Source organism: Felis catus, chromosome D2 (genome assembly GCF_018350175.1).
Source record: "Felis catus isolate Fca126 chromosome D2, F.catus_Fca126_mat1.0, whole genome shotgun sequence".
Classification (NCBI taxonomy): Eukaryota; Metazoa; Chordata; class Mammalia; order Carnivora; family Felidae; genus Felis; species Felis catus.
The window spans coordinates 38,474,928-38,489,919 of NC_058378.1; the positions used below are offsets into that span (position 1 = coordinate 38,474,928).

Below are 14,992 nucleotides of genomic sequence, written 5' to 3' on the forward strand. Positions count from 1 at the left end.
TGGGCCGGGAGCTGGGCTCCATTCACTCCTCGCTCTGAATCCAGCCTCTTTGTCGGGCTACAGCTGGTCACTGGGACGCAGTTAACCATGATGTCTGGGGTGGGGGGGGCTCACACTGGCCATGAAAGGCTCTGGTTCAGGGGAGACGCATGTCAGCTCCAGCGGCTACCACGGGCCAAGGCCCATCCTCTACCACGAGGGGTCTAGCCGGTGAAAGTCGCCTCCCGTCCGGAAGGGAGGGGGCTGGGAGCATCAGCACAACGCTAACACCTGCCATGACGCGTGAGGAAAAGGTGCGCCTGGGGGACGGGAAGAAAGGAGTCAGTGCTGTGACTGCGAGAAGGGAGGGGAGAATGGGGGAGCGGCAGTTCAGGAGTGGAGGGGTGAAGGATGGGGGGCGGCACGAACAAGCGAATATGAGGATAAATAAGGAAGAAAGGAGGGGACGAGATGGCCTGAAGGCTGGGGTGCAGAGGGTGACATGGGAATGGGTGAGCAGGGGTGACAATGGAGAAGCAAAGGGCAGAGGGCGCAGGCCTCACTGGCTTTGAAAGGGCCACAGGCTGCATTTGTCCCCCAGATTGCACCGGCGGCCCCTGGGGGGTCGCTGCAAAGGTCATGGGAAGGGATGTCGACAGCATCCCACCGTGTTGAACCTTGAGATCGGAGTTTGGGGCTGATGTCTGTGCCCCGCTTTTGCAGACAGGGGTTGATGGCTGCCAGCCTGCTGTGACCCTCCCGTGCTGGGCGGCCCCAGAAATGCCCTTTGCCCCCCAGGAAGTCCAGCATGCCCCAAATCTGCCCAGTGAAAATGCATCTCCTTTTGCTTTGAGCCTCTAAGATTCTTTTAAAAGAAAGAAGCCTCTCAACAACCCCACTTCCAATCACTGAAGGGCAGGTGGGGGCCACTGGGGGGAGAGACCCAGTACTCGCTCTCGAGGCCAGCTGGGTGAAGGCCTGCCCACAGGAGAGCTATGAAGTGGCCTTGGGCAAGCTCTTCCATCGTGGGGCCTCAGGTTCCCCGCCTGTAAAAGGGAAGGGGTTCGGCCGGATCCTGTTTTGTAGCAGAGCGGAGCCAAGATCCTGGGTGATGACCACAGGTAATTGGTTTGATGCCTAGAGAGGAGCCGAGTTGTACAACCTTTGTCCCCGTGCACAGGAACCGTCCTGCCTTTGAGGTGTGCAGGCTGGCCTGCCGGCGATCTAAGCCAGGCCACCGGCTCCGGATGAAAGGGCCGGTGAGAATAGCCCGGGCTGGGTTTGTGGACGCTCTCACTTCTGTTTGCTACCGAACAAACAGCACACAGCAGGCAGGCAATGCCAGGGACGCACACAGAGCAGGCTCCAGGGCGCGAGCACGGGGCCCTGGGCATCTTTACTTTCGAAGTGTGCCCGAAGTTCAGAACTCAACAAATCCTGCCCGAAGCGGGGAATCTGGCAGGTCAGAAGGCCCAGAGCTGCAGGTCTGCTGCCTTTTCTGTAAACCTTGTATTGAAGTATCATATGCTTACAGAGCAGGTCATGAATACCAAGTGTCCATTCTGATGGAATTTCACAAAGCGTGAACACACCTGCGTGGCCAGCACTGCGATCAAGAAATAGAACATGCCCGGCATCCCGGAGACCTCGGTTCTCCTTTGTGTCTGGCTTCTTTTCTCTGCTCCTCATTGTTGCGGAGTGTTCCGTTGTATGGCCCTGACTGTCCCACCTCAGGCTGGCACTGGCACCCAGGGGTCTCCCCGTCACCTGCGAGGCAATTCTTGCTGCCCTGCCGTTACATTCTTCTGCATTCTACCTCTTCCTGTGCCACCACCTTCATCGTAGCCTGAGCACGATCTATCACAGGCAGCAAAACCGTGAGAGCAAGGAGGCGGAGGCCAGAGCCCTGAGTCGGCCCTGCTAAAAGCCACACCAGCACTGCTTGTGGGAGGCGGGGGTGACGTGGAGGGGTGGGGGAGAGCACGGTGCCGGAACAGGCCGGCCTGGGCTCCTCTGCCACCACGAAGGTGGGTGGCCAGGGCCCCTCAGTGTCACTGTGATTATTATGCAGGGGGTGATGTCACTGGGATGTCAGATTTCTGGCCACCTGGCAAAGGTAGGAGAGGATGAGTTGACAGGAGGGCCGCACAGGCTACTGTGGCCCCAAGTGTGCCGATGGCTGCAGGGACAGAGAGGCAATCGGATGGTTAGGACTGGTGCACGGACAGGATGGGAAGGCAAAGAGAAGGAGTAAGAAGGGGAGTTGCCAAGGTGCAGCTATCTGCAGAAAGTGGGGAGTCCTGCATGGGGGCCTTCAGAACAGGGTCCCCCCACTCCTTCCCTGGAGCCCCTCCTTGTCAGGCACAGTACACGCCCACAGGCGGCGTTGATGAAGACAGGTCTGAATTCCCAGGACAGGACCTCTAGATGGAAGGAGACAATGTCCCTCCCACCTGCCCACCTGATGGGGCCTCATGTGACCCCTAGGTCCTACAAGCTGTCGGGCTGCTGCAGGGTCTTGGCTGTTGCTCTGTAGGGCCTCGGGAAGGAGGCAGGGTTGAGTCCATTAGCTCGGTGCTGTTCTCTGGAGAGCGTGCAGGGGGATTATGGGCTGCTTTGCCGCCTCCCGACTTTCGGGGACCACCCCTTTGGGACTGGATCCAAGGAAGTGAGCGATACCATTATTAGACGTGAGTCAGCAGTCCTTCTTCTTTTCCTCTTCCTCCTCCTCCTCCCAACGCCTGAATCCAGCCTGGGTGGGAGGGGGTGTGTGGCGGGAGGAGCAGCAGGAAAGGCAGTGGCCTGGGCGAGCCTGGTCTGGCTCTCAGGCCTGGGCTCTGCTTTTGCCCCACCTCCTCTGGGCTGCCGCCCGTCCATCCAGGGAACTAGGGTGTGAGTGCCTTTTGGTCTGGGGGTCCTTCCAGGTTCTGGCATCCTCCAATGGTGAGGGACGGCCCTACCCCCGCGTGGGCTGACCAGAACTCCCCCACGATCCACTCAGGATCCCCTGTCCCAGCATCCAGGAGACCAGGGCCTAGGGGAGAAAGGAGGATGGGGTAGGGAGGGTGAGTGTGAGGGCTATGCCAAGGAGACTCGGGAGAGGCAGAAGGTGTGTTTTCTGTGATCACCATAAGAACAATAGCCACCATTAATCAAGGGCTTACTTAACCTGTAGCAGACACAGTACTGAGGATTTTACGTGTCTAATCCACACTATGGAGGCCCCGTGACCCAATGGGGACGGGGCCCTCAGACCTCAGGGAGTCAGAAGGTCAGCGCCAGGCCCCAGAAGGGCCAGCGGCTGCTCCGCTGCAGGCTGCTCAGAGGCGCAGAGGGAGAAGTTGTGGGAGACAGTGCTCCATGCTCCGGGCTAGTCCCTAGCAGATCCCCTTCTGGATCCCGTGTCTTTGATGGTCATGGTAGGATGGTCCCCAGATTTCGCTAGGTTCAGTGGCTGGGAACGTCAGTCAAAAGCTCAGGCATGCAAGAAATGGAATTTCCTCAAATTTCCTATGACAATTCAATTTCTGTTTCTGGTTGCCTTCCCACCAAGGTGATGCACACGGGACCCTGTGCACTTGTGGCCCTCTCCTCCCTCGGGATGTGTGAGATCTGGGAGCCTGTGCAGGTGTTGGATGAATGGGACACCTGGCTTCTTGGACACCCCTGGGGCACGAAAACACTGTAAAGCCTCCTGAGGCCTCATCTGCCTGGAAATAATCCTGCAGCTCAAATTTTCCAGAACCCTGCCTCTTCCCCAGCCACAGAGCCCAGGCATTTTGCTTCCTGATCCCACAAATATACTTGGGAGTTTCATGTGGGGTTCATCTTCTTGGGACCTACTGACAACCCCATTGATGTAACTCCCTCTGGTCCCCTCCACTCCCTGTGCCCAGGGAGACCCAGCCACAGGAGCTGGGGGCACTTGCTCTGACTCACTGTGTACCCTTCATATCCTTTATCAGAGACCGTTGGCCCTCCTTGTTTCCCGATAGAGATGGCTTTCTGGGGTCCCATGCCAGAAAGAGATGTCCAGCTTCTGTGTTTCCTGCAGCCTTATCCCCTCCCCAAGGCCGTTAGACAGACCTCCAGGGCCTACAGGAGAAAGGAGGTGGCTCGAGGGATGGCCCATGCCAGGCCCATGGAGACCAAGCCCCACAACTGGGTGTTTGGGCCATGCCCCCACCCCCCACAGGGCCCTCCGTGAGGACTCAGACATGCTCCCACGGCAACTCTGATCTGTTCCATTCCAGCAGAACCAGGAAACAGAAGGGGTTCCCCAGAAAGTCACCAGGACCCCCGCTAGAGAGCCCCATATCTGCTCTCAGGCCACCAAATCTGCTACTAATTTAAGTGAGACCCTAGGGTCTCTCGTTTCAGTGAGATTCGCACCCCCTACACGCCCCACGGGTCAGCGAAAGGAAATGTATTCCCAGACAGGATCCAGAATCATAACCTGTCGTAGGCCCTCCCACGTTGCTGTGCCAGACTTGTGCCCACTCACAGGGCATCTCAGGCAGGTTTTCTGCTCACCCGGAGCAGCTGGTATGACAGTGGTTCTGTTACAGATGAGGAAACTGAGGTTCAGGGGGTGAAGGAATTGGTCCCAGATCAGCCACCGAACGTGAGATCACAGGCTCTGATCTGTGCGCCACACGGTTCTCCGCCACGCCTCGTTGTCCGCGAGGTTTTGTGTGGTTATTAAAAACTGGCCGCCTTCTGGAGAAGTTCACTGCCCTTCTGGTTGTGGAGAAGGGAAGGGACACACGGTGGGAGAGTGGGGAGTGGGCTTCGGGGTAGAGGGCGAGCTGGGGCCTTCTTTCTATCTCAGCACCCAACCTAACGTCTCCCCAAGTCTGTTCACTGCCTTGGTGAGTGGACACTGCCCGGTGATGGCTGCGGCTTACAACACGCAGGGCACGGTGTCGAGAAAGGGCCAGTGAGACACGAGGCAGCGGGTCGCCCCCATCCCGATGCCGAGAACCTGCCGGAGGTGCTGGGCATCATCAAGACTCTCACGTGGCTCTTCCAAAAGTGGGGTCTGTGACACCCCGTGCCTGGGGACCGCTAATAGATGTTATGGGGACGAAAGTTTCTGTGGTCACAGAACCTGGGGAATACTGACTCCGATGGGGTTAAGCGTGCTCCATTATGCAATTGTCAGGGTTTGGGTGCCCTCCTGAGGGGGCTGTGGAATCCAGGAACTCTCTACTGCATTTGCTCCTAACGGCCCCCTTCCCTCTGCAGAACAACGAGCATTGCTTGCCTTCAGTGGCGCCCATTTCGGGAAGCAAGGCTCTCACGTCAGATAGAAGGGATCCTTAGGAAGGGTGAACAGATCAAGGACAAAGGGTCTGAAGGGAGATGGGCTCTCGGCCCGAGGAAGGTGGCTTCCGGCAAGGCTGTGGGAGTCCTGGTCTCGGAAGGAGCAGGAGGCTTTGGAGGTAGAGACGTGGGTGGGAGAAGGGTGTTGGAGGAAAGCGGGAGCCAGCGCTGGAGGGCAGGGCCTGTAAGGCTAGTTAGTGGGTGTGAGCAGCACATACCCAGTTTGGTTGAAGCCGCCCAGCCCACTTAAAAGGGAGGTCTGACACTTACAAGGGAGGTCGAGTAGGAAGAGGAGGCTAGATCTGTTCCTCCAGCTCGGATCTGATCACGGCCGAATGCAGGGACTTAGCATCGGGGCCTCCGCTTAGAGACATTTTGCTACTGATCTCCTGTGGCCCTCAGGGTTCAGAAATGAAGGTGGACACCCAGCCGAGAACCTCTCCGCAAAGCATCAGGCTATGGGCCTCCTCTCTGTAGTGGGTAGTTCCCTCGAGATCCTCCTTTCTGATAGGCGAGTGGCATTTTTCTATTCTCTCCTATGTTCTGAGACCCTAATCAGCCTCCACCTTGCTCACGAGCCAGGACAGAAGAGACAGAAGCACATCTTTTGATCCGGAAAAACCTGGATGCATGGAGCTGAGAGAGCAAAACTGTTAATTAAAACCAATCTGGGATCTCGCCAAGTGGGAGAAAGACACTGGAGGCCAGGAGCCTCGGCAGTGGGAAGGAGAGACGTGGTAGTGGGTTATTTATAATCCACTTCTGGCACTGTCTGCGGGGCTCTTTCGGCTCGAGGAAACACTCTCATCCCCGAGACAGACATCTGATCATTATAATTTTGTGTTTGAAGACAGTTTTAGCCTCCTGCAGACACACATAAAATCTGCATCCGCTGCCCAGGATGGGGGACATAAAAGTTCTTTAAGAGGGTCGTAGACCTTCCTGGGATGGGATCCAGGCTGTCTGCAGCTTTGGCACGGGGGCTGGCTCTGCTCACACAGGTCCCGCTCTCACCTCTCTGTCTGCTCACTGGGCAGAATCCATCCCATCCTTGAACGCCCATCCAGACCAATGTCTCGTAGGGGCACATACAAGTCTCTCTTCCTCGACTATCTTAGCATTCTTCTCTCTGCCTTTTTTTTTCCCCTCCACAGTTGATTTAATTCACTTGATGTTATATTGTGCTGTCGTGGTCCCTAGCTGCCTCTTGTATATATAACCATATATTGAATGGGCTGAACTCGATGGGGTACGAACAGGAAATGGCTTTATTTTTCTCCCTTCGATGCTTTCAATCATGCCCGGCTGGATCTCCTTCCCCTCCCCTTGACGACATCGCAGGCACGTGCGAGAGCTTCTCAACCCTTTTCACGCCAGAACAAATGCTACTCTCAGATATTAAAAAGGCCCAGTCCAGCCCGTGCACAGCCTGTCCTCTGCATCCAGTTTAAAGTGTCTCCCTCCCTGCGTGGAGTCCGGCAGTGGCCTGGGGATGGGTTGCCCACCGTTACGAGTTGAATCCTGTCTCTGGAAAAAGATATATTGAAGTCTTGGGGTGCCAGGGTGGCTCAGTCAGTTAAGCGTCCGACTTCGGCTCAGGTCACGATCTCAGAGTTCATGAGTCTGAGTCCCATGTCAGGCTCTCTCTCTGCCCCTCCTCTGCCCCTGTTCACACTCTTTCTCTCTCTCTCAAAAATTAATAAACATTAAAAAAATTTTTTTTTTAAAGACGCGTTGAAGTCCTAACACCTACTCTTTCAGCGTGTGACCTTATTTGAAAATAGTCTTTATAGAAGCGATTGAGTTAGAATGACATCGTCAGGGTGGGCCCTAATCCAGTATGACTGGTGTTCTTATAAAATGGGGGTAATTTGGACAGACATGCAGAGGGAACAGACACACGGAAGGTGGCCACGTGACTGGATGAATCATCTACCAGCCAAGGAAGGCCAGGGACCGCCAGCCACCCCCAGAAGCTGGAAGAGGCCAGGAAAGATCTTCCCCCAGAGCGGTCAAAGGAAGCGTGCCCCCCTGACCCTCTGGTCTCAGACCTCTAGTGTTCAGAACTATAAGACAATAAACCTCTGTTATAAGCCACCCAGGTTGTGGGATTCTGTTACGGCAGCCCTGGAGACCAGGGCTCTGTTTTCTCCAGGGCCCTGTTTTCTCCAGGGCCTGGCAAAATGGGGGGCGGGGTGGAGGAGGGGGGGCCTATGATTTTTGATGAGCAGTACTGTCTGACTTCTGTCTTTCTGTCTTGTTTTCAAGGCCTCCGTCTTGCATCCCAGGGCTATTTTGTGCGGGTACAGGTGTTCCCTCAGTGGTCCTTTGTCACTCCAGGTGTGGGTCCCCAACACACTGCTAGAACCTGGTTACCTCCCATGGCCTCCTCTTAGCCCCGGAGAAGCTCAGATTCTCTTGCAGGATCTGCAGCTGCCCTTGGCCTTACCCTCCCCTGGTTCACCTCCCACACCGAGTTCCCCGAGCAGGACACTGTCTCGGGGATGCCCTCCACCCCAAAGCTGGGGGAGGTGTGTGATAAATAGACATACCTGTGCCTGGGTGTGGGCTCGGGGTTTCTGCAGGGCAGGGGGCCTCCGACTGCGGAATGAGGCACTGCTGCCCCCTCTCTGTGGCCCCCTAATCAACAGGGTCTCTGGAGTCCCGGCCAGGAGCTTGCAGAGGTGCGGAGAGCAGTGAGGTCCCAGCACGTTACGTAACATAAAAGTCCGCTTGTGCACAGACACAAGGTCCCTGGCTTTGCTTTAAATGTGGGCTGAGGAGTGAGAAGTGCACACACCTCACAACACACTTGGGTGATGGATTCTGGCAATCCCCATTTGGAATATGGGGATATTTGCCGCCCACTGCCTCTGGCTTTGGAGTTTTGGGTAAAGGACTCCCATTTTCATACTGTTACATAGAAGAACAGCCCTACTTGTGGGAGATTAGCTACTCCCTGCGAACCTCCTACCTTCCGCCTTCACCGACAGCCACCGGGAGAGAAGGAGGCAGCAGAGTGGAGTGGCTAGGAGTCCAGGCTCTGGAATCCTATGGACACAAGTTCAAGGCCCTGCCCAGACACTTCCTCACCTGTGGATGTCAGGTTAGCGACCTACCCTTCCAAGCCTCTGCTTCCTCAGGTTTCAAGTAGGGATGGAAGGTAACGAGCAGGTGCCTGCGAGGGGTCAGGCACAGGGGCCCCCAGCCACTGCCCTCACTATTGGGGTGGCCGTGGCCCGCTGAGAGCCATGGAAATGCGCACCTGACCGTGGACCTTCTCCTCCAGCAAAGTGCATGAATGCAAAGAGTGTCATAGATGATTCCAGTTACGAATCTCGAGGAGCTTAATGGCTTATCACTGAATTACATGGAATTACTTGGAACCGTGTAGCAGAAGGGAATAGCAGAAAGGGACAGAAAAGCCCCTTAGGTCCTTTAGCCATCTGAGATGGTGACTGACTGGCTTAGTGCTTTGAAAAGCTCCCATCTAGATTCCTAGGGGCATTTTGAGCTCACATCCCCATCCCACAATGCATTGGGCCAAATCGGTCCTCACCCAGGACTTTTTCAATTCAAGTACTCTTGTGCATTTAAGCAGCGAGCTATGGTGCAGTCTCAGTGATTCTTAAAATTGACTAATATATGCATTTTAAAGGGGAAAAAATTATTGCAGACCCCCGGCGTTGACTAAAATTATTTTGATCATATTGTTACTTAAATATATACAAACATAAAAGTAAGTATAAATTCCTTATGCTTTTAGCTCTTACACTGCTATAAAACCAAAACACAATTACACATTAAATGCAAACAAAACTGCAAAACCATTAAAATTCAAATTAATGGCATTAATTTAATGTGACAGATGATGTTTTGCTGAAAATAAAATAACCAATGTGGGCTTTAATAATAGAAGGATGTGTTCCCATTTTAAGTTCTGCTTGTTATCAACTAGATTGTTTTGATGTTTGAACACACCGGGCCATCATTAGAGTTACTGGCAATGTTATTGGTATTTTAATACCAGAGCTTTACCAATATTCTTATTTTTTAGGCGTTAAAATGGACACATTTGTAACCACAAACCCAAGATTTTGATGGGCCAGTCAGTTTGATAGAGCCCTCAACTATAATAACTTAAAAATAGAAAACTATGTCCCATCGGGGCACCTGGGTGGCTCAGTCGGTCGGGCGTCTGACTTCGGCTCAGCTCATTATCTCGCTGCTCACGGTTCAAGCCCCGCGATGGGCTCCATGCTGACGGCGCGGAGCCTGGAGCTTGCTTTGGATTCTGTGTCTCTCTCTCTCTCTTTCTCTCTCCCCCTCCCCCACTCACACTCCGTCTCTGTCTCTCAAACATGAATAAACATTAACAAAAATTATGTCTCATTTAGCAAGACAGTTTCCAGTTGCGTGGCCTTACCCGGTAGTGCCATCCAGAGGGTTGTTGCAAACTAAGACGCGGCTCCTCCAGCACCCGAAGTGGCCTCTACAGTCCTGCCCGCTCCAGCACAGAGCGGGTTGCTGTGGCCTGCCGGTGTCCCCGGTGCTGTTTGATGACTCAATCCTCCCTCTGCTTGTCTCTGTTTGAACAGTTGCTAAACCGCTAAACCTGTGTTTGCACAGCAGCCCGCGAAGTCTCCTGGCCTTCGTTTTGCAAAAAACGTGAGAGTAAACCCGGATGTTAATGCAAGCTCTGAATTCCCGAGGCATTATTTGGTGCCCACGTGATCATCTACACACAATCCCCATTCGGTTTCACTAATGGTTTTCAATTTTTGAAATGAAAGTACCAAATTTAAAAAGTTTCTCAAATTGCGCGGGGACCCCAATACTCTGTGGATTTCACTTTGAAATCCCTGGTAGGTTAAAAATAAGACTCTTTTCAGGGGCGCCTGGGTGGCTCAGTCGGTTGAGCGTCCCACTTTGGCTCAGGTCATGATCTCGCTGTCTGTGAGTTCGAGCCCCACGTCGGGCTCTGTGCTGACAGCCTGGAGCCTGCTTCCAATTCTGTGTCTCCCTCTCTCTCTCTCTGCCCCTCCCCTGCTCACGCTCTGTCTCTTTCACTAAAAAAGATAAATAAACATGAAAAAATTAAAAAAAATATGACTCTTTGCAATAGGTATATGGGGGAAACTGAGACTCAGGTACATAGTGAGTGAGAAGATGGCCTTATAAGGCAGGCTGTCTGACCCCATGGACACCTCGTGGCAATGATTCACAGGATTGAGTTCCCTGAAGGACCCACATCTTGGGACCTGCACCTCCCCTCCCCACCCCTTTCCCACACACATACCTGGGTACAAAGCACAGTCTTGGAGAAAATGGAAGAAACAGCCTTGATTCATTCCTACCGTGCCCCCTGATGACCCATATCAGCCCTCTGCTCATCTCTGGGCAATCCCTGTCCCCACTGAAATGACATGGGAGAGTTTCCCAGGTAAAAATCTGACATGGATCCTGACAAGTGAATTTTCCCGATGGATGAATTCATGCTTATTTATTTATTTGGTGAGAAGACAGATGTAAGTTGATAAACCATATTTCACACACACACACACATTTATATGTATATATATACACACACAGGTATAGATGTATGTGTGTGTGCGTGTGCGTGTGTGTGTGTGTGTGTGTGTGTGTGTGTATGTTTACGTACTGATCTTGAGTAAAGAGAATGAAATTTCCTGGAATTGAGACTGTGTTGGAAACACAGGTTTTGCGGTTGTCTTTTTGCAGCTGAAGCATAGTTCATTAGGGAAAGTCTTCAGAAAACAACCGTCTCCCTGGGACCTTGACCACTGACCTCTCCAGTCCCCGGTGCAGGGAGAATGTAGCTGGGGTTCCTCCCTTTGGAAGCTATGGAGACTCCTCATCTTACCTCAGAACCCCTCTGCTGACACCATCACTCTTGAGATCCTCCCTCTTTCAGACTTGATGTGTGTTTGTGTCTACAGCCTTGACAAATAGAGTGATGTTCCGGGGTCTCTGGAATTTTGATTCCAGTGGGAGATTCCAGTTCCGACCTGTAGAACTATGGCCTTGGATTTGTTCTATTCAAGTTCAAGGGAGCAATCCTTAGGGAGGACCCTCTTTCACAGCCCATCCCTCCTACCCATGGATCTTGAGTTTTTAAAAGATTACTTCTTCTAGAGAGAGTTTAAGTGATAACTCATTCTTTCGTTTTATGAAACAAAGACATTTATACTTGACCATCAGAGATTCTAATTGGCTTGTGGCTCATGCTTATGAGACCTGCAGAGTTGATAGCATAGCAGCTAAAACAAAGACATTTGACATTTTAGTTATTCATGCAGCCTTGCTCAGGGCACATGTACAATGATCATTAAGCTGTTTGAAATAGTGATATTTCAGCATTTGTGCACAGGATGTACTGGTGCCCACTAGTCCAAATTTGCATCCCAGGAGAACTCCAGAATAAGCAGGTGAATGTAAGTGTAGCTATGCTTATTCAAGTGCAAGAAAACCCTTTTAGTTGCTAGGGCTCCAAAGGGGGAGTCATGTCTTTGCTTGACGGGTTTCTGGTGCATGAATCAAGCTAATTGTTTGGTCCAGGATAGCCTACTGGGATGCTTTCATTTAAAAAAACTGGCCTTTATGTGCAGAGGGTGGATGAGAGGCAAAGGCTACACAGTGATGCCCTCAGATGAGGGTCCAAGGATGTGGTTGTGTTCCTGGAGACTCTGTCACACCCGACTCAATATCCAAAGTCCAGAGTATCTGTCCTGCCCAGAGTTCCTATCAGTTGTTCCTGGGGCAGAGTGACAGGGACCTCGTGTCCCTGGACCATCACTAGGGCCCCGAGTTCTCAAGGGCAGCAGCCCGCTTCATTCCTGACCCGGCCCCAGCTCTCCCTGTCCGTGTTTTTTATACATCTGTGCTCAACTCTGCTCTGGGGCTGGCCAGAGTTCCCAGAATCCTGGCCTCCTGCCCTGCCCTTTACCATAGTACCTGGTTCTCTACTCCCCCCAGCAGCTCTGCCATGGCCATGAGCAGCCCTGGCCCAAGGCAGATGCCCAGTGAATATCTGTGAGCTGGCTCACCGAGCCCTCCCTGGCCCAGCTGCCCATTGCTCCGAGACCGTGGCCCTTTGGTCTCAGTGGAAGCCCTATTCTGTAGAGTTCTGGGCTGCGAAAGTCACCCTCTGTCTAGGGAAGGCCCTGTCTACCTTTTCCTGTCTTTATTTCTTGCTTCAACATGGGATTGTGCTATCTCTGGAGGAAATCTAGAAGACTGGACAGACCTCCAGATGCAAGTACTCACTGGGATTGGTTTTAGCAGACCCTTTTCCTGGCGATCTTAGCATAAGCCTCTCAGCCAGCAAGAGGGGCACTCATCAGAAACATAAATTCACTGTGGCCTCTAGGTACTGGTTGGCCATGTTATGAAGTCCATGGGTCAAGTGATACCTTTTGTTAAGGCAAGAGGGAGCAAGGACCTCTGCTGGAGGAAGAGGGGCTGCCCATGGCTCAGGCCAGTTGTCCCTGGGGGCAGAGTGATGGGCACCTCTTATCTTCAGGCCCCCAGTGTCCCTCGGCCTTGGGCATCATGGGCCCTGAATCTGAGACAGTAATGATGAAGCCAAGACGGTGGGTTTTGTCTTCAGTAATTATGCTTCTGAAGCCTTCAGCCTGTGCAGGCTTCTGGAAGGAAGGAGGGGCTGCAGCCAGGAATCAGCTATGTGGGTTGCAGGATCTGGCTGGGCTGTACCCTGGGGCCTGGGAGAGAAGCCCCATCACTTTGTCCAGGAGAATTTGTGGGTTGATCTGTTTGGGGATGGGCAATGCAGGTTGGGTTCCATAGGAAGCAGTCTCCGAGAAGCGGCTTATCATGCGGGATGCATACAATGGTGTGCTTATGACAGGTGCCCATGAGAGGGAGGAAAGGGAATAGGCCATGGCAGAGAAATCGATGCAGGTTGACAGTCTTGGCTGATACCACAGACTGTTAAGGTCAGATGCCCACCAGAGTCACCTGCGTGGGCTCAACCAGGCAGCCCTCTACCCCTTACCTCTCTCAGTCACTGGGTACAAGCCATCCGAGAAGGGTGTGACCTTGGGTGAGGCGGCTCTCTGAAGGCAGCCCTGGGAGGACTGACAGCGGAGGGCTGCATTCCCAGCAGCTGGGACAAAGAGTGCTTCCTTGCCGGGAGATGTACGTGGAACACCTCGGGGTGTGACGAAGGCCATCGTGAGACCGGAAACCAGGTCCTGATTTGAAAATGAAAGTGGGCAGGGGTGGGGCTTGGCTGAAGTACCAACCGTATCCCCAGAAGAAAGTAGAGGGCCAAGAAGAGGGTCAGCTGTCCAGGGGAGGGCATGAAGTGGCAGGGACTAACTGGGGTCCCAGGTAGGCTGGATGGGGTTCGGGGTGGGGCTGGGGAAGGGCAAAGAGACCTCGCATTTCTTGTGCTCTCTATGTGGCTTGCAGAGCAAGGAACAGGACAAAGGCTGGGCAGGAAGCTTCACCGTCAGGGGCACAGGAGGACTCCAGACCCCTCTCTGGGGGAAGATGGCACTGGGGGTGGCTCAGACTCCTCCCAGCTACTGGGGCACGATTGAGGCTTATCGTAAGGATTCAAATGAGATAAGGCATATGTGACGCGTGTAGTCCTCAGGACGCATGTCGGTGCTGCTGGTCACAGTCGCGACTGCTGCTGTGCCAGCGGGGTGGGCCCAGCAGGGCAGGGACTGACTCCTCGCGGTGGACTCGTGAGCTACCTTCCTGAAGATGCTGATTGCACCCCCCAGGCATTTGGGGGAACTTGCACCCTGCACGTGGAGCAGAGATAGCTTGTGATCTCACTTCCAGCGGCAAGAAGGCCTTCGAGTCCCTCTTCCCTCCTCCCTCACTGTTGTCAAGCATTCACTCATTTGTTATCCAGCAAAAAATTCACGTGCCGGTAACTGTCCCATGCAAGGGCGAACAACAGCGACCAAACAGACCTGCCTCCATTGGGCTTCTATTTGAACAGGGGAGAGAGAGACAGCCGACACAGCCCATGGCGTGTGAGCTGGCTCTAAATGCCGCGGAGGGAAAGCAAGCAGACAAGGGGAGTAGAGGGTATCCTGTGGGAGCCTGGTTTGCTGCTTCATCCAGCATGACTGACAAGGACACTGGGAGAAGACGGGATTTGAAGAGCAACCGAGGCAGGACGCTGCAAATGTCTGAGAAAGAGCCCTCTAGGCAGATGGGGGGACCGGCACGCCAGCCTCGGCTTGGGAAGGCTTCTGACAAGTCTGTGTCTTGGGAACAGGACAGGGAGTGAACCAGGTGGAGGGAAGAGGCAGGGCTTCAGCCCTAGGTTTCAGGGAGTTGGGGAGGCCACCGGGGGTCTGGGTGGAGGTATCGTGGCTTCTGACTTCTGCTCTAAAATGATCCTCTGGCTCAGGGTGGGGAGTGGACCGAGGGCTGAAGGCGGGCGCAGAGACACGAGGCAGGAAGCTGTCGCAGTAACCCCGGGAGAGGCATGGGATGGTGGGCACAGTGCTGGATGGAGGAAGCCTCCAGGGCTCGGATCCCATAGGATCCAGGTGGAGCCCACAGGGCGTGGGCTTTGAAAGAACCAGAGGAATCAGGGTGGTTCTGGAGTCTTCTGAGGAGTTCCTTTGGACCTGTTACGCGTGGACTGTCTTTTGAAGCCCAATTGCACCCAAGAACCTGG

General features: G+C 53.7%; 1 long non-coding RNA gene across 1 annotated transcript; it reads left to right on the top strand.

The window, feature by feature from the left end:
* The first annotated feature begins 361 nt into the window (after positions 1-361).
* Positions 362-3,795, top strand: LOC109492517. The gene is made up of 2 exons (XR_002146415.3): positions 362-2,669; positions 3,533-3,795. It is a non-coding gene; the product is annotated as an uncharacterized LOC109492517 (long non-coding RNA).
* The last annotated feature ends 11,197 nt before the right edge of the window (positions 3,796-14,992 follow it).